Below are 17178 nucleotides of genomic sequence, written 5' to 3' on the forward strand. Positions count from 1 at the left end.
GTTGGGAGGTGTCAGTGGTCACTGTGGTTTGGACTGGAGACGACGCGAAGGGGCATCCTTCTAATATCTCCGGAGAATTTAACCACCAAAGAAGGGACGTCCTGCAGATGTGACAGATCCTGATTGGAAATTCCATGGGCAGGTCTAGCCAAGACCATCGAACAGCCAGAGTCCATTGAAGAACCCGCATATGAAGGCGCGCACAAGGGAGAATCGATATGGAGGCAGCCATGGAGCCCAGTGCCCGGAGAAAGTACAGCTGTGTACACTTACCATAAATGTAGATGTTAGAGTGTATTCACTGTTGCAGTCATAATCTGCTGGCAGGTTGCCCTCAGTCAGCTTGAATAACAAAGTCTTGGGTCCTGCGTCGGTTGCTGTCTCCTCTTCCATGACGTCAGGTCATCAGGGGTATAAAACATGCAGCAGATGCCATTTTATTCAGTTTTTCTTGCCCCCAGATGTCCCGTGCCCCCCAAATGGGGAGCAAAAATTATATATATAAATAAACAGAAATATATGTAAATGCACGTTTAGCGACATAAACTTTACCTTCATCTAAAAGCAAATACACCACAAAGGCTTTAGTATATAGTGAAGAAAAGAAAAGGTATAGAAAAAGTGGATGGCGGGTGGGTAACCCGGACTGCAACAGGGAATACACTCGAATATCTACATTTATGGTAAGTGCACACAACTGTACTATGTTCTTCGTGTTTCACTGCTGCAGTCATTACATATGGGTAGAATCCCAAAGCTATGGATGGAAGGATGGAACTAAACAGCATTAGGAGCGGCTATAAGGCCCTGCAGAACTGCAGTGGCAAAGCCTGCCCTGGATTTGGAGAAGAGAGGCAAATGACAATGCTTTGTGAAGGTATGAACAGAGCTCCAAGTAGCAGCCTCTAGAATGCTTTTGGTTGGAACCCCTCTGAGAAAAGCTGCTGAGGTAGAGGCAGCCCTAGTGGAATGTGACCTGATCCCCTTGGGCACAGGTTTTCAATGGTGCAAGTAGCAGAAATGAATGCAGTGGCTTATCCACTTAGAAATAGTCTGCTTTGATATAGCCTTCCCCTCTGACCCTGTAGCAAATGCTACCAGTAGCTGCTCAGACTTTGACAGATTTGGTCCTGTTTAAATAGAATCTTAGTTGTCTGTGTAAGTCCAATGAATGCAGAATCCACTCCCCCTTGTTCTGCGGATTTGGGTAAAATGTTGGCAGGTGAATTGACCGGTTAAGAGCCACACTGGATACTACCTTAGGCATAAAAGAAAGATTTGTCCTGAGGGATGTAATAAAAGGCTCCACAGCCATGAGAGCCTGTAATTCTGAAACCCTTCTTGCTGAAGTGACTGCCAAGAGAAAAGCTGTTTTCCAAGATAGAAATTTTATATCCGCAGTAGCTGCTGGTTCAAAAGGAGGCAGGGTGAGTTTTTTCAGCACAAAATTGAGGTCCCACGCAGGAGTTGGTGATCTTCTGGGAGGCCTTAAATTTTTGGCCCCTCTAAGATACTGTTTAAGCAGAGGATGAGAAAAAAGGGGAGGCTCTGTGTTTTAATGAGACGAGATGGCAGAGGCATGGATTTTTATTGAAGAAAGAAAGAAAGATAGGCCCTTCTCAAGCATCTCAGTCAAATATTGTAAAATCTGAGGAATATTGGGCTTTGCTGTGACTGTTCCTTGTGCTTGGTTCCAAGCACAGAATCTCTTCCATTTATCAGCATAAGATTTTCTAGTAGTAGGCCTTATATGGCTTCCAAAATGACATCCATCACAGATTAACTGAGAGGAGGTGTTTGAATAATTAAATGATCAGCCATGCTGCAAGATTCAGAGTTTGGAGCTGTGTGCGCAGAATTTGATTGTTCTGCTGAGACAGTAGATGAGGTATTTGAGGCAAGTACCAAGGAGGAAGTTGAGACATATTCCTTAGAAGTGGGTACCAGTGCTGGCAAGGCCAGTCCGGAGCGACTAGGATCATTTTTGGTTTTTCCTGTCTGACTTTTAGTAAGACCTTGGAGAGAAGAGGCAGAAGGGGAAAGGCATAGACTGATAGGAGTTTCCAACTGAAGGATAGGGCATCCACTTTCCATGCTTTTTTGTGATGTGTTCTTGTGCAGAATTTGTCCAACTGATAATTTTGGGGAGAGGCAACTAGGTCTATGTCTGGGCTCCCCCATTTCTGTGTTAACATGCTGAAGACTTGTGGATCCAGTTTCCATTCGTGCGGGTCTATAAGATTTCTGCTTAGGTCATCTGCCAGAGTATTTTGTTTTCCTGGCAGGAATTGAGCTTAAAGATGTATTTGGTAAGTCAAAGCTGTGCTCCACAATGCCATGGCTAGTTTGCAAAGGGGGTAGGAATGTGTACCCCCCTGCTTGTTTATGTACCACATAACTGTGGTGTTGTCCGTCTTTATCAGTAGTCGTCCTGGATGAAGTAAGTCCTTGAAGGCTGTCAGAGCATTCTGAACAGCTAGCATCTCTTTCTGGTCGATATGCAGATGCATTTGTCTTGGGCTCCATTTGCCCTGAATGCATCTCCCCGCCAGGTGGGTCCCCCAAGCATAGTCTGATGCGTCTGTAGTTAGGGTTTGGGTGGCAGGGGGTAGAGTGAATGACAGTCCCTTGTTTTGGTGACATGTCTCTGCCCACCAAAGAAACTCCTGTTGTAGGCAGGGAATGAGAGGAATCATTGTTTCCAGACTGTGACAATGTTGACTCCATAAACTTTTTAGGTACCATTGAAGTTTCCTCATATGCAGTCTCGCATATGGAATTAGTAAAATGCAGGATGCCATGAACCCCAAAGCCTGCAGAATTTGTCTTGCAGATAACTGGCTTTTTGCTGCCATTTGTTTGAAGTATGTTGTCAGTTGCCTTTGTCTGGCGTAAGGCAAGCCATCTGGGCAGTTGTATTCAAGCTTGCACCCAGGAATGCAATTATTTGAGAGGGTACCAGTTGGGATTTCTTTCGTTTATAGTGTACCCTAGGCATGTTAGAAGCCTTTTTACAAATGCCAGATGTTGAAGAAGAGAGTGTCCTTGTCCTATGCTTGAATGAGATAGTCGTCTATATAAGGATAAATTTGTACGCTTGTCTGCAGAATGCAATTACTGGCGCCAGGCACTTTGTAAAGACCCTGGGCACAGTAGATAAGCCAAAGGGCAGTGCAGAGAATTGGCAATGCAAAAAACCTGCCTTGAAGCGGAGGTATCTTCTGCATGATTCCCTTCTTGGGATATGCAGGTATGCCTAAATCTAGAGTAACTAACCTAGCATTCCTGCCCAGCATAGGCCGTAGCTGTTGTAAAGTCAGCATTTTGAATGTGGAATGTTCAGGAACGTGTTCAAAATCGATAAGTCCAGTATTGGGCGCCAGGAATCGGCTTTTCTGGGTACCAGGAAAAGTCTTGAATAAAAACCTTGTCCTTTTTCCTTTTCTGGTACTGGTTGAATAGCCCCCATATCCATGAGGGACATAACTTGTTTCTGACCTTCTGCACACTGATTTTGTGGCAGACCTGGCCATCCGTTTGGAAATGGCAAAGTATGGAAATTAAATCTGTACCCCCTGGGATACTATGTTTAATACCCACTTGTCCTGGATAATTAACTGCCAATTTTGAGCATGAAGTGCTAGTTTTCCCCCCAAGGGGGCTGCCAAAAGATAAGTGCTTGGTAATGGTAGAGGAAAGTCATTGAGACTGCTTACTGTAGGGTTGTGCTTTGTTTCCTCCAGATTTGGAGGTGGAGGCACCCCATTGCTATGACCTGTAAAAACCCTGTCATTGGTATCTGAAGCCTTTTGAGCACCTGGATTTGCCTTGAGTGGCTCGGTTGGACACAGGAAAGTACCAATTTTTAGTAGGCCAGTGCCTACTGAACCTGGGAGGCTGCACTTGCAAGAAATCTTTTACAGTTTGCATAGATTTAGCTTTGTCTTCCATTTTCTTTAAAACCTCTTCTGCCTTATTACCAAACAGAGCATCATGCTGCAAGGGGGGCATCAAACAATTTAGTTTTAACATGATCAGGCAGATTTTGCTCCTTGAGCCAGGCATGCCTTCTAATCAAAGATCCAGTAACTGCGGCCCTGCAAGAGGCCTCCAAGGAATCAAAACCACATTGCAAAGTATGCTTTCCAACCTGTTCTGCTGAATGCAATAATTCCTGAAACTCTATTTTCCACACAATCAGAAATCAACATAATTTTCTGTTTCAGTAAGCCCATAACATGCTGTTGATGTTTAGGCATATGAAACTGGCAGTTTAAGGCCCTGATTGCCAAGGTAGCAGACGTATAAACCTTCTTTCCCCATCTATCCAGCACCCTGGAATCTCTATCAGAGGGGGTAGGATTTTTGGCTGTAGAGGCCTTTACACCATTGGGACCCTATGAAATAGTCTCAGGATCAGCAGCAGGATTTTTGAACAGAAATCTGTGGGAGTCAGGAACCCTGTAATATCTGTCTGGCTTACTAGGAGGTGGAGGAAGGGAATCAAGAGCCATGCTTGATTCCGAAAACACATCAACAATGTCTAATACAGGAGGTATTGCCAGATGCCTATGCTGAGGAAGAAGAAGGAAATCCCTAAGCCTCTTTTTTGATTCAGAGAAGTCCTGACTCTCCCAGTGAAAATGTTCCCTTAAAGTATGCAAAGTCTCTCCAAAAAGAGTAATCCTCAGGAGGAGATGCAGATGAGATGGATTCCTCTGCATCAGAATCCTCATAGGGAGGAACAGAAAATTCCTGATCAGAAGAAGAGGAATCAGAAGAAATGGAAACCTGATCTGAAGATTCATAATCAGTGCCTTGCCTAGGCCTCTTAGCATGGGGGGGTTGGGAACCCCTGATCAAGGTAATTAAGTTCTCAGCCATTTTGATCATCTGTTTTTTAGGCATAGGAGCCTGAGCACGTGGCTCATGCGTCATCTTTTTTTAGACATAGAAGATTGTTTTTGACCTTATTTTTGAGGCTGGCGTCTGTTTAATATAAAAATGTTGAGGCCTGAAAACACCCTCAGAAGCCAGTGCCTGCTCAGTGGCTCCGGCCCATCCAAGGGAGAGACATCCGCGGGTTCAATACTCTGAGAATCTCGCGGCATACCGAATGAGACTCAAAAGTAGCGGGTATCAGGGACTGCAAAAGCACCTCACTGAGTACCGGCGAACCTGTGACTGGCTTAGGAGAAGCATGTTTTATACCCCTGACGACCTGACGTCATGGAAGAGGAGACCGTAACCGACGCAGGACCCAAGACTTTGTTATTCAAGCCAACTGAGGGCAACCTGCCAGCAGATTACCCAAATGTAATGACTACAACAGTCAAACACGAAGAACATCCTCACTCACCTTTGGAGACTTGAAGTTCGCTATATGAGCTATGCGGCACCTGAGGTGTAAGATCCTGTCTGGAGTTAAGAATACCTTCATCTGCAAAGTGACTAGCTGTGCCCCAATGAAGTTTAGAACTTGTACTGGTTGCAACTGGGATTTCTGAACACTGACTAATTCCCAGTAGATTTGCCAACCGAATGAAGTAATCTCGGGCCAGACAAGGGTGATGCTTGCTGGGCACAGCGAAGAGCCAGTCATCCAGGTAATGAAACACCTGAATACCTTGAAGCCTCAGGTGAGCCGCTACAACTGCCATTACCTTGGTGAACACCCTGGGGGCTGTGGTGAGACCGAAGGGTAGGGCTCTGAACTGAAAATGACTGGCTCCCAGCCGGAAGCGCAGAAACCTCCTGGAGCTTCTGTGGATCTTTATGTGGTAGTAAGCATCCTGGAGGTCTAACGAGCACATCCAGTCGTACTCTCGGAGATGAGGTAGAATGGACTGTAGGGTGACCATCCGGAATTTCTGTTTGGCTACAGACAGGTTCAACGTTGACAGGTCTAGAATGGGCCTGAGGTCCCCAGTCTTTTTTGGCACTAAAAAAAACCTTGAGTAGACACCTGATCCGGACTGATCAGGGGGAACCTGTTCGATGGCTCGTTTGAGAAGCAGCTTTGAAACTTCTACAGCTGCGGCCTCCCTGTGAGCGGGTGGAACATCCGGGAAATGTTTTGGAATATCTGGAGGGGCAACAAATGGGACAGTGTAACCTCTGGATATAATCTGCAACACCCAGCGATCTGTCGTAATTGACTCCCATGCCTCTGGGTGTAAGGGCAATCTTCCTCAGACTGCCTCCAGAGTAGGACAGCCAGGCAACCCTCAGGGCTGCTGACCGAGTCTATCAGAAAAAAGTTCCCTAGACCCAAAATTCCTGGGACCCCCTCTACCTCTGGGTCAGCGTCGATCCTGTCTTCCTCTGCTTCTGGGGGAATAGTTGTCCTGAGAATCCCAGGAAAACAGATTTTCGGAACCACATCTTCTTCTGCCCTCTTTGATTCCTAGAGAAGGACCACTGAGGGTTAGAGAAGCGGATCCCGACGGCAGACAAATTCTTCCTGTCCTTTTTGCTCTGGACAAGAGTGTCACGTACTGTTTTCCCAAAAAGGGAAGAACCGTCGTAGGGAGCATTAATAAACGACACCTTGAAAGGGTCCGTGAACTGAACCTGAGCCAGGCATGATGCCTCATGGCTATGCCTGTCCCAGCCGCCCTAGCTGCTCCTTCCGTGGCATGGGAAAGGAGCCGCATAGACGTGTTTAAGACTGACTTCAGAGTAGACATTTTCACAGAGAACAACTGTTTGTCCTGTGGCGATAAAGACTCTGGGGGCAACTCGGCGAATTCCCATGCAAGGTCTTGCTGAAGCCGGATCACATGTGCCAAATAGCGCACGGATTGAAAAGGTCGCTGAGGAATAGACGCGCTTCCCAAACCTATCCACCGACCTGGACTTTTTGTATGGAGGGTGGACCGAGGAACTCTCCTGTGCTAGTTCCTTCTTGGTGGATGCTGCGACCAATATAGTGTCAACTGGGCCTCCTTTTCACCAAGGTTGTCTGTCAGAAAGGGGGAGATAAAATTTTGTCAGGGCATTTGGGGATGGGCTCTACGGTGTCAGGCTCCTTCCATGCCCGCGTGGTGATAAGGTCCACCAAGGGGTCCGCTAGCAGGGACACACTGGAAGTAAATGGGCCCGTGCCAAAGGCCTCCAGGAACACCTGGACTCATCCCCAGAAGGTTTTGGGGCTGACCAAACTCCCCTCTGGCGGAGGATCTCCATGATTTCTCCGAAGGAGACGTCTTCGGGAAGTGACCGGAGGGAACCTTCTCCTTCATCTAAGTTAGTGTCCGTAGTGAGGGACTTGGGGGAGTCCAGGTGCCTCCTTTTGCACTTGCGCTTCCGATGACCCTCTTCAGTTGGACTCTCAGGAGAGGATTCGTGAGCCGCATGGGGTTCCTCAGGGAAAATAACCTGGGGATCCTCTGGCATGGGCTGTCCCTGAGACACGATGAAGAGAGTCGTCGCCAAATCCAGGGGTGTCTGGGTGGAATCCAAGGGGATGGGCTGGGGTCTCAATCTCTGGGAGAGAACCCTCTCCACCACTTTGAAGGCCGAAGGAGAGCGGACCTCCTTGGCACCCAGCAAGGAAGACGCCCTCCCCAGATCCGAAGTGGTGACCGGAGCCAAAGCAAGGGTAGCCTGAGGTCCGAGGAAACGGGTCAGATCCAAAAAGGGTGGAACCGAAGAATCCATTCCCTCGGGTCCGACTCCCTGTCTGCGACTCCGAGAATCACTCTGATCTGAACTAGTCGGATCTGAGGAACTCAAGGTAACAGCTGGAGTCGAGGTTGGAGGAAGTGTTGGCACCAAGCTACCAGCTCTGAAAATCCTCGGATCCAAGAGCCCCGAAGTCGAAGCATGGATCGGGTAAGGAGGGATGGGGTGGAAAATGGGCATGGAGGTCCCCCCTGGAGAGGGGCCTGGCAAGACTTCCATCTGTATTTGGGTCTGAATGAATCTCCGCATCATCCTGTCCATGTCCAAGTCTGATAAGCTCAGAGTCTATCACGAAGAGGCCTGTCCAGGGATCTCTTGCGAGGTCTGTCCTTTCTCTTGTCCCTATCCTCTTTGCGCCTTTCTCTCTGCCATTTTCCTAGTCAGCCACGCTGACTGCAGATTTGTCATTACTTGACCCAGCACCAGAAGAAGAGGGAGTTTGAGTCCCTGTCTGGATGGGAGGTTGAGCACTAGGTAGCAAGGCCGTGGCAGATTCCAGCATTGATGTGGGGAGAAGGCCTTTAGCTACTAATTTGGCCTTCTGATCCCTGAGGGCCCTAGGATTGAACCCGGTGCAGATAGCACATTGTGTGGACAAATGTGCTACTCCCAAGCAAATAACACATAGCACACAGTGTGACCATCAGCTGCGGAGAGCTTATGGAAACACATTGTGCATTTCTTGAACACAGATTTTGGCTGATCAGCCATGGTCCTGCACCAAAAAAACACTACCTACTAAAAAACACCACACACAAACACAGGTAGGGGAAGGGCAGGCCTAACACTACTCTACCAAGTTTAAAACTTTTTTTTTTTTTTTTTTTTGTCTAACCGACGAACAAGCAATATACTAAAGGAGAGGAAGGAAATAAACAACTCAGACACACAAATGGACTAAGTATTAATAAAACTTACTATCCCTGAGCTCAGGGCGAAGGAGACCATGATGCACACTACTGGCGCGGCAAATGAGATCTGAGGGAATGTAGGAGATGGTAGTGCATTATGGGTAGGGGAGGAGCTCGGAGCTTGGGACAGATGCTAGAAAAAAAGTTGCCGGCTTGGATCCGATACAGATCCGAATACCCACAGGTTGCAGATAAAATGAAGTTAACTACTTCAGATTGTCTCACTCACAAACCTTAAAGTAAAACTGCAGAGCCATCCTAAACACACCTTCCCAGACCATCCCTTCAGTGCACGAGTCCATCCCAAATATGTGCGCACCGGGGTTAGGGCAAGCATCATGGACATAAATGTGTTGCTGCACTTAAGGGCATGCTACAACATTAGCTACATATTAGTACAATACTATAGACACTCAAAACTCTGAGCCAAATTCCACTAGTTCTGAATTTAAAAATGTTCTTATTTAGGATTGTATATTCACTTGAAATGGAATTGTGAAAATAAAAGTAGTTACCATAAATGCAGATGTTAGAATGTATTCACTGTTGCAGTCCTGGTTACCCTCCCTCCAGCCCCGTTTTTTTACTATGCTTAAAAGCCTTTTTGGTGTATCTGCTTTTGCTTGGAGGTATATTTTTGCGTTTCTAATTTTATATTATATAATTATATACCTGAAAACGCCGACAATGAGAACACAGACACCGGAAGATCGACAATGGAGAAGACAGACAGTTGGGAATCCAGACGCTGAGAACATTGACATGTTAAGGTAAGTGTGGATAGGGACAGATGTTAGGGTCAGGGTGTGGGGTAAGGTAAGTCTGCAATAGTGACGGAGTTTAGGTTTAGGGGCGGGTTAAGCGAGTTAGGGTTAGGGTGCGGGTAAGGTAAGTGTACGATAGTGATGGACCTTAGGGTTAGGGTTTGATTTAAGGTTAGTGCATAGATAGTTGTGTCTGTAAAGTTTTTGGTGTGCTTGTGTTGTGTGTGTGTTTTTTGGGAAAGGTATTTGTTTTGTTGTTTGTTGGGCATGTGAAGTTTCGTGTTTTTGAACTTTTTTTTTCAGTGTTTTCGTGTCGGTTCTCGTTGTCAGCGTTTTCAGGTAGACATATATATATATATATATATATATATATATATATATATATATATATATGTGTGTGTGTGTGTGTGTGTATTTATCTATATATATATCTACCTATATCTCTCTCTCTATATATATATATATATATATATATATATATATATATATATATATATATATATATATATATATATATATATATATATATATATAAATAAAATTAGAAACACAAAAATATACCTCCAAACAAAAGCAAATACACCAAAAATGCTTTTAAGAATAGTAAAAGAAAGAAGAGGTATAGTAAAAGAAAAACGGGGCTGGAGGGAGGGTAACCAGGACTGCAACAGTGAATACACTCGAACATCTACATTTATTAAGTGTACACAACTGTACTATGTTCATCGCGTTTCACGGTTGCAGTCATTACATTTGGGTAGATTCCCAAAGCTAAGGTTGGGAGGACAGATTTGTACAGCATTAGGACCAGCTATAAGGCCCTGCAAAACAGCAGTGGCAAAGCTAGCTCTGGATTTAGAGAAAATTGGTAAGTGATAATGCTTGGTGAAAGTATGAACTGAACTCCAGGTAGCAGCTTCTAGAATATCCCTGGTAGGAACACCTCTGAGAAAGGCTGCTGAAGTAGATGCAGCCCTGGTGGAATGAGATCTGATCCCCTGGGGGATAGGTTTTCCATGGTGCTTATAACAGAAATGGTGCTTATAACAGAAATGAATACAACGGCTTATCCATTTAGAAATGGTTTGCTTTGAAATAGCCTTCCCCTCTGCCCCTGCAGCAAATGCTACCAGCAATTGTTCAGATTATCTTCGAGATTTAGTCCTGTCCAAGTAGAATTAAGTGGTCTGTGTACATTCAATGAATGCAGAATCCGCTACCCCTTGTTCTCTGGATTGGGAAAGAAAGTTGGCAAATGAAGGGACCGATTAAGAGCCACAATGGATACCACCTTGGGCATGAAGGATGGACTGGTCCTGAGGGACATCCTGTCCACACGAAAGATGATGAAAGGCTCCACTGCCATAAGGGCCTGTAATTCAGATATCCTTCTAGCTGAAGTGATTGCTAATTGGAAGGCTGTTTTCTAGGAAAGGAATTTTAAGTCTGCAGTTGCAGCTGGCTCGAAAGGAGGTAAAGTGAGTTTCTCCAATACAAAGTTAAGGTCCCAGGGCAGGGGATGGAGCTCTCCTGGGTGGTCTCAAGTTTCTGGCCCCTCTGAGATACTGCTTTAGAAGAGGATGAGAGAAGGGGGGGTCTGTGTTGTAATGAGCTGAAATGTCTGAGGCATGGATTTTTATGGAAAAAAAAAGACAGGCCTTTGTGAAGCATCTCAGTTAAGTATTGCAAAATCTGAGGTAAATTGGGCACTGCTATGCTCATCCCTTGAGAAAGATTCCAGGCACAGAATCTTTTCCATTTGTCAGCATAAGATTTTCTAGTACTAGGTCTTCTCGCCTCCAAAATGACATCCATCTCAGGTTTGCTGAGGGATGCTAAGGAGGAATTTAAGCGATTAACCAAGCTGCAAGATTCGATGTTTGGAGCGGAGGCTGCAGAATTTGGGTCACCTGCTGAGACAATAAGGAAGGTCTCTGAGGCTGGTGCCACGGAGAAATGTGTGACACACTGCGCAGGAGTGGGTACCAGTGTTGGCGAGGCCAGTCTGGAGCAATCAAAAACATTTTTGTTTGTCCTGTTTGACGTTTGGTAGAACTTTGGAGAGCAAAGGCAGAGGGGGGAAAGGCACATACTGATAGGTTTGTCCAGCTGAAGGACAGATCATCCACTTTCCAGGCATTTTTGTGAAGAGTTCTTGTGCAAAATTTGTCCAACTGGTAGTTCCGGGGTGAGGCAAAAAGATCTATGTCTGGGCTCCCCCATTTGCGTGTCAACATGTTGAAAATCCATGGTTACAGTTTCCATTCCTGAGGCTCCATGAGATTTCTGCTTAGTTCGTCTGCCAAAACATTCTGCTTTCCTGGCAGGAAATGAGCTTGTAGTTGTACTTGGTAGCTCAAGGCTGTGTTCCACAATGCCATGGCTAGTCTGCAGAGGGGGTAGGAATGTGTACCCCCCTGCTTGTTTATGTACCACATAACTATGGTGTCGTCAGTCTTTAGCAGTAATTGTCCTGGATGAAAGTAGTCCTTGAAGGCTGTCAGTGCATTCTGTACAGCTAGCATTTTCTTTTTGATTGATATGAAGATGCATTTGATTTGGGCTCCATTTGCCCGGAATGCACTTCCCTGCCAGATGAGCCCCCCATGCATAGTCTGTAGTTAGGGTTTGGGCAGGAGGGGGTGGTATGAATGGCAGTCCCTTGTTTTGGTGACAGGACTCTGCCCACCATAGGAACTCTAGGCGCAGGCAAAGTATGATAGGAATCATTGTTTCCAGGCTGCGACAATGTTGACTCCATAAACTTTTTAAGTACCACTGAAGTTCCCTCATATGCAGTCTTGTATATGGAATTAGAAGAATGCAAGAGGCCATGAACCAAAAGGCTTGCAGTATTTGCCTTGCAGATAGCAGGGTTTTTGTGGCCACCTGTTTGAGCCTTGCAGATAGCAGGGTTTTTGTGGCCACCTATTTGAAGTAAGTCACCAAATGAATTTGCTTTTCTGGCATAAGGAAAGCCATCTGGGCAGTTGTATTCAAGCTTGCACCCAGGAATGTAATCTTTTGAGAGGGTACCAGTTCAGATTTCTTTTCATTTATGGTTTACCCTAGACAGGTTATAACTCTTTTTGCAAACGCCAGATGTTTTAGAAGAATGGCCTGGTTTTCTGCCTGAATTAGACAATCGTCCAGGTATTGATATATTTGAATATTTCTTTGCCTGCAAAATGCAATTACTGGAGCCAGGCACTTTGTGAATTCCCTGGGCACAGTAGACAAGCCAAAGGGCAGTGCAGAGAACTGATAACGCATGCAGCCTGCTTTGAAGCATTAGGAATCTTCTGCAAGATTCCCTGATTGAGATATGCAGGCAAGCCTCAAGTCGAGAGTTGCCAACCAGGCATCCTTGCCTAGCATAGGAAGTAACTGGTGAAGAGTCAGCATCTTGAATTTTGGAATGTCCAAAAAGGTGTTTAGAGTAGACAGGTCCAGAATTGGATGCCATGATTTGTCTTTTCTGGATACCAGGAAAAGTCTGGAATAGAAACCTTGTCTTTTCCTCTTCTGGTACTAGTTGAGTAGCCCCCATGTTTAGGAGGGAAGGTACTTGTTTCTGAGCCTCTGCCCACTGATTTGGGGGCAGATCTGGCCTCCCGTTTGGAGTTGGCAGCATGTGGAAATGAAATCTGTATCCCTGGGACACTATATTTAAAACCCATTTGTCCTGGGTTATAAGTTACCAGTTTCCTGAATGAAGAGCCAGTTTTCCCCCAAAGGGGCGGCTAAGAGGTAAGTGCTTGGTAATTTCAAAGGGAAGTCATTGAGACCGTTTACCATAGGGTGGTGCCTTGTTGTTTCCAGATTTGGAAGTGGAAGCACCCCATTGTTTAATTCTGAAAGTCCCTTGGGACTGAAACCTGGTGCTTTTGGAATGTCTGGGTTTGGCAGTAGTGTCTCTGGAAGGAGCTGGAAAGGACCAGTTCTTAGTAGGCCAATGCCTACTAAATCTAGGAGGTTGCACTTGTAAGAAATCTTTCACAGTTTGCATAGATTTAGCTTTATCTTCTATCTTTTTTAGAACTTCTTCAGCCTTATTGCCAAAAATGTGGTCCTGCTATAAAGGAGCATCCAAAAGTTTTGCTTCAACATGATCAGGCAGAGATTGCTCCTTAAGCCAAGCATGCCTTCTAAGCACAGACCCAGTAACAGCAGCCCTACAAGAAGCCTCTAAAGAATCAAAACCTCATTGCAAAGTATGTTAGCCAACTTGTTCAGCTGAATGCAATAAATCCTGCAAATCTTTATTCTCCACACAGTCAGAAATCAACATCATTTTCTGTTTAAGCAGTCCCATAATATGCTGTTGATATTTTAGCATATGGAATTGACAGTTTAAAGCCCTGATTGCTAAGGTTGCAGAAGTATAAACCTTTTTACCCCATCTATCCAGCGCCCTGGAGTCTCTATCAGAAGGGGTAGGATTTTTAGCAGTAGAAGCCTTAATGTCCTTGGGCCCCTGAGAAATGGTTTCAGGGTCCACAACAGGATTTTTGAAAAGGAATTTGTGGGACTCAGGAACCCTGTAGTACCCGTCTGGTTTGCTAGGGGCTGGAGGCAAGGAATCAGGGGCCATACTGGGTTCCGAAAACACGTCAGCAACAATATCTAGTACAGGAGGTATAGCCAAAGGCCTATGCTGAGGAAGAAGGAAATCCCTAAGCCTCTTTTTGGATTCAGATAAATCCTGACTTTCCCAGTGGAAATGCACCCTTAAGGTATGTAAAGTTTCCCCAAGAGAGAAATCCTCAGGCGAAGAAGCAGAGGGAATGGAATCATCTGCATCAGAGTCCTCATAAGTAGGTATGGACAAATCCAGATCATTAGAAAAGTCAGAAGAAACAGAGTCATGTTCAGAAGATTCATAGTAAAATTCAATCCTAGGCCTCTTGGGGGGGGGGGGGGGGTCGACTACCCCTGATTAGAGCAATTAAATCTTCAGCCATTTTGATCAGTTGTTTTTTAGGCATAGGGGCCTGAAATATGTGGCCTGGGCATCTGTTTTTTAGACACAGATAGAGATTTAAGCCTTCGCACTGAAGTTGGAGTCAGTTTAATATGCAAGTCTGTAGGCCTGAATACACCCTCAGAAGCCGGTGCCTGCTCAGCGGCTCCAGACCCATCCAAGGTAGAGACATTCGCAGGTTCCATATGTGAAGCATCTCACGGCATACTGGACTCTGAATGGGATTCAGTAGAGGCCTGCGAATCAGAAGTAGTTGGTATTAGGGGCTGCGAAAGCAACTCAATGAGTACTGGTGAACTGGCGACTGGCTTAGGAGAAGGGTCGTCGGTAGTTTTGGACCTCAGCGGTCAGTCACTGTCTTTTTCTTTGCATTTTTTTGGTATTCCGGTAGTTGGATGGCTAACCGACGTCAATTCTAGATAAATAAACACAGAACCGAAATATTTTGAAGCAAAAATATACCAACGACGGATAGTGCGCTAATTAAATAAAGCACAAAACCGACAGTAAGGTACGTAGTGGTCAGAGCCTAGGCAAGGAATACAGTACAAATGAAAATCCTTATGAGGTATTTGCTTCCCACAAGTAATACAATTATTAACTTTTACTGACATCGGTAAGAAGCAAGAAAAAAAAAGTTTCCCCAACGGGGTACTTAGTTTTTAGTTGAAGACTTCGTTTCTGAAACTCAAACGAAAATTTCAGGAGTCGGCCGACCGGCACTTGCGAACTGCTTCTGCTTCGGGTACTTGGCGAACTGCTTCTGTTTCGGGCACTGCGCGGCAAGAAAGACTGATATAATGGCATTGGCTGCATGTTTTAGGTTCATAGGTAAGTACTAGGCTATCTGCCCAAGGGCATTTATAAGCCTAGCCAGAATGTGTTGGCTTTCGCCATCCCCTTAGATTAGTTCCCTGTGCCTCTGTCCAGCACAGCCATCAGTTCCCTGCGCCACTGTCCAGCAGAGCCATTAGTTCCCTGCGCCACTGTCCAGCAGAGCCAGTACAGTGATCCATGGGGTAAATTTTCTGTTTCCTATCCACCCGTCAAGGTTTCTCTTGAGTGTTAGTGAGAGGTTCTGCCTGATGTATATTGGAATCCTGTTCCAAAGCATGGGGAGTCTCTGGGATAGGAATCTAGCCCTCCAGCATGTCCTATTGATCGTTGTGGTGAGGTTTATATCTCTAGAGCGTGTGGCTCTCTGTGATTTGTTTTTTTTTTTTTTTTAGGTGGAGCATGTCCTTTAATTCTGGGTTGGACATGGCCTTGTACGTCAGGCAGAGATCACCTCTGAGTAAGCGGTATACAACTGAGTACAGCTGGAGTTTCTTGAGTCGGGCATCTGTTTGAGGCCAGTAATCCTCTTGGTGAGGTACTTTTGTGGCCTTTCCAGCTGTTGCAGGTGTCTTGTAAGGTATATCCCAAATGGGGCGTTGTATTCTATGATGGGTCTAATGAGCGATGAGTAGAGAGGCACAATAAGCTCTTTGTTCTAGATGCGAACCCTTTTGTGATTAGGTAGGCCACATAGGATTTTCTAACCACCTTGGCAATGTGATTATCAAAGGAGAGATTACTATCTACTTGGGTCCCCAGATCCCTTATTACATTTTCTGTATTTAGGGGACTACCACCTATGTGGTAGTTCGCGGGTATTTTGTTTTTTTCCAAAGGGGATGACTATGCACTTTTTGGCATTTAGCTTGAGGCCATGATTTTGACAACAGGTATCAGTCTCAGTGAGTCCCATCTGAAGGGTGTCTGTATCAGCCGGAGAATCAGTTATGGCCCCTAGTTTGCAGTCGTCTGCGAACTTGGTCAGCCATAGTCCTCCTATCCTTGCCTGTACCTCTGAGAAGTATATACCGAACAGGAGGGGTCCTAAGACTGAGCCCTGGGGGACGCCACTTGTAACTGGTTTAGAGTCAGACTTAGAGCCTGCAACTCTCACCATGTGGGCTCTATCCATGAGCCAGTTGGCAACCCATCTCGTGACGTAGGGGTTTATGTTCAAGCTGGTGAGCTTGTCTATAATACTAGAATGGGGAATGGTGTCGAAAGCCTTTGAGAGGTCTAGGTAGGCTGTGTGGACCTCCTTTCCCTCGTCTAATGCCTTGGTAACAGTCTCAAAGAAGTCCACTGACATCTTGGAAGAAGGAACAGCAACCGACGCAGGACCAAAGACTTTGTTAATCAGGCCGACTGAGGGCAACCTGCCAGCAGATTACCCAAATGTAAGGAGTGCAACAGTGAAACACGATGAACATCAGTACTATAGCCCAAAATGCTGATGCATTCCTGCAGGTGTATATGCAGCTATATAATGGGTAAACTCCAATATCAGTCGCAAGGATTCCACAGCTCAACACATGTAGGCAACACGAGCAGAGCCACATTCACCTCAGTACTGCTCCCGCTTTGATCAAAACATGCCTACAACTGGCTTCTAGAACTTAAAACAAAAAGTGATTAGGAAATGCCCACTTAACTAGGAAAAGCACAAATGCATATAAATTTTGTAACTGTGCTAGGCAGTCAGAAAGAAGTGAGGATTTAGTAACACAAGAAATGTCTCAGTAAATGAACTGAAAAAGGAAACAATGCACATTAGTAATCCCAAAACAAACAGAAGGTCATGCCACCTTTGATTGGTTCATTTAGTTTAAACTACCAGTCATAACAGACAAGTACTGTAGACCGAATCTCAGAATACCATGAAACAAGTCTTCACGTTTAGAATTCCAATAGATATGACAGCAGCAAATTTCCAGAAAATCAAAGTATGCTTAAGAAGGATCAACAGGCAGTGCCTCCCTTTCACCTACCAAAACAA

The 17178-nt window shown here is 45.4% G+C and overlaps 1 protein-coding gene across 2 annotated transcripts in view; it reads right to left on the reverse strand.

Annotated features, from left to right (window-relative positions):
• The window catches only part of TRMT2A (tRNA methyltransferase 2 homolog A), an 826498-nt gene that overhangs the window by 589144 nt on the left and 220176 nt on the right, over positions 1-17178 (reverse strand). The window lies entirely within an intron of this gene.

The sequence above is a fragment of the Protopterus annectens genome, chromosome 4.part0, assembly GCF_019279795.1.
Source record: "Protopterus annectens isolate FY-2018-M chromosome 4.part0, PAN1.0, whole genome shotgun sequence".
Classification (NCBI taxonomy): Eukaryota; Metazoa; Chordata; order Ceratodontiformes; family Protopteridae; genus Protopterus; species Protopterus annectens.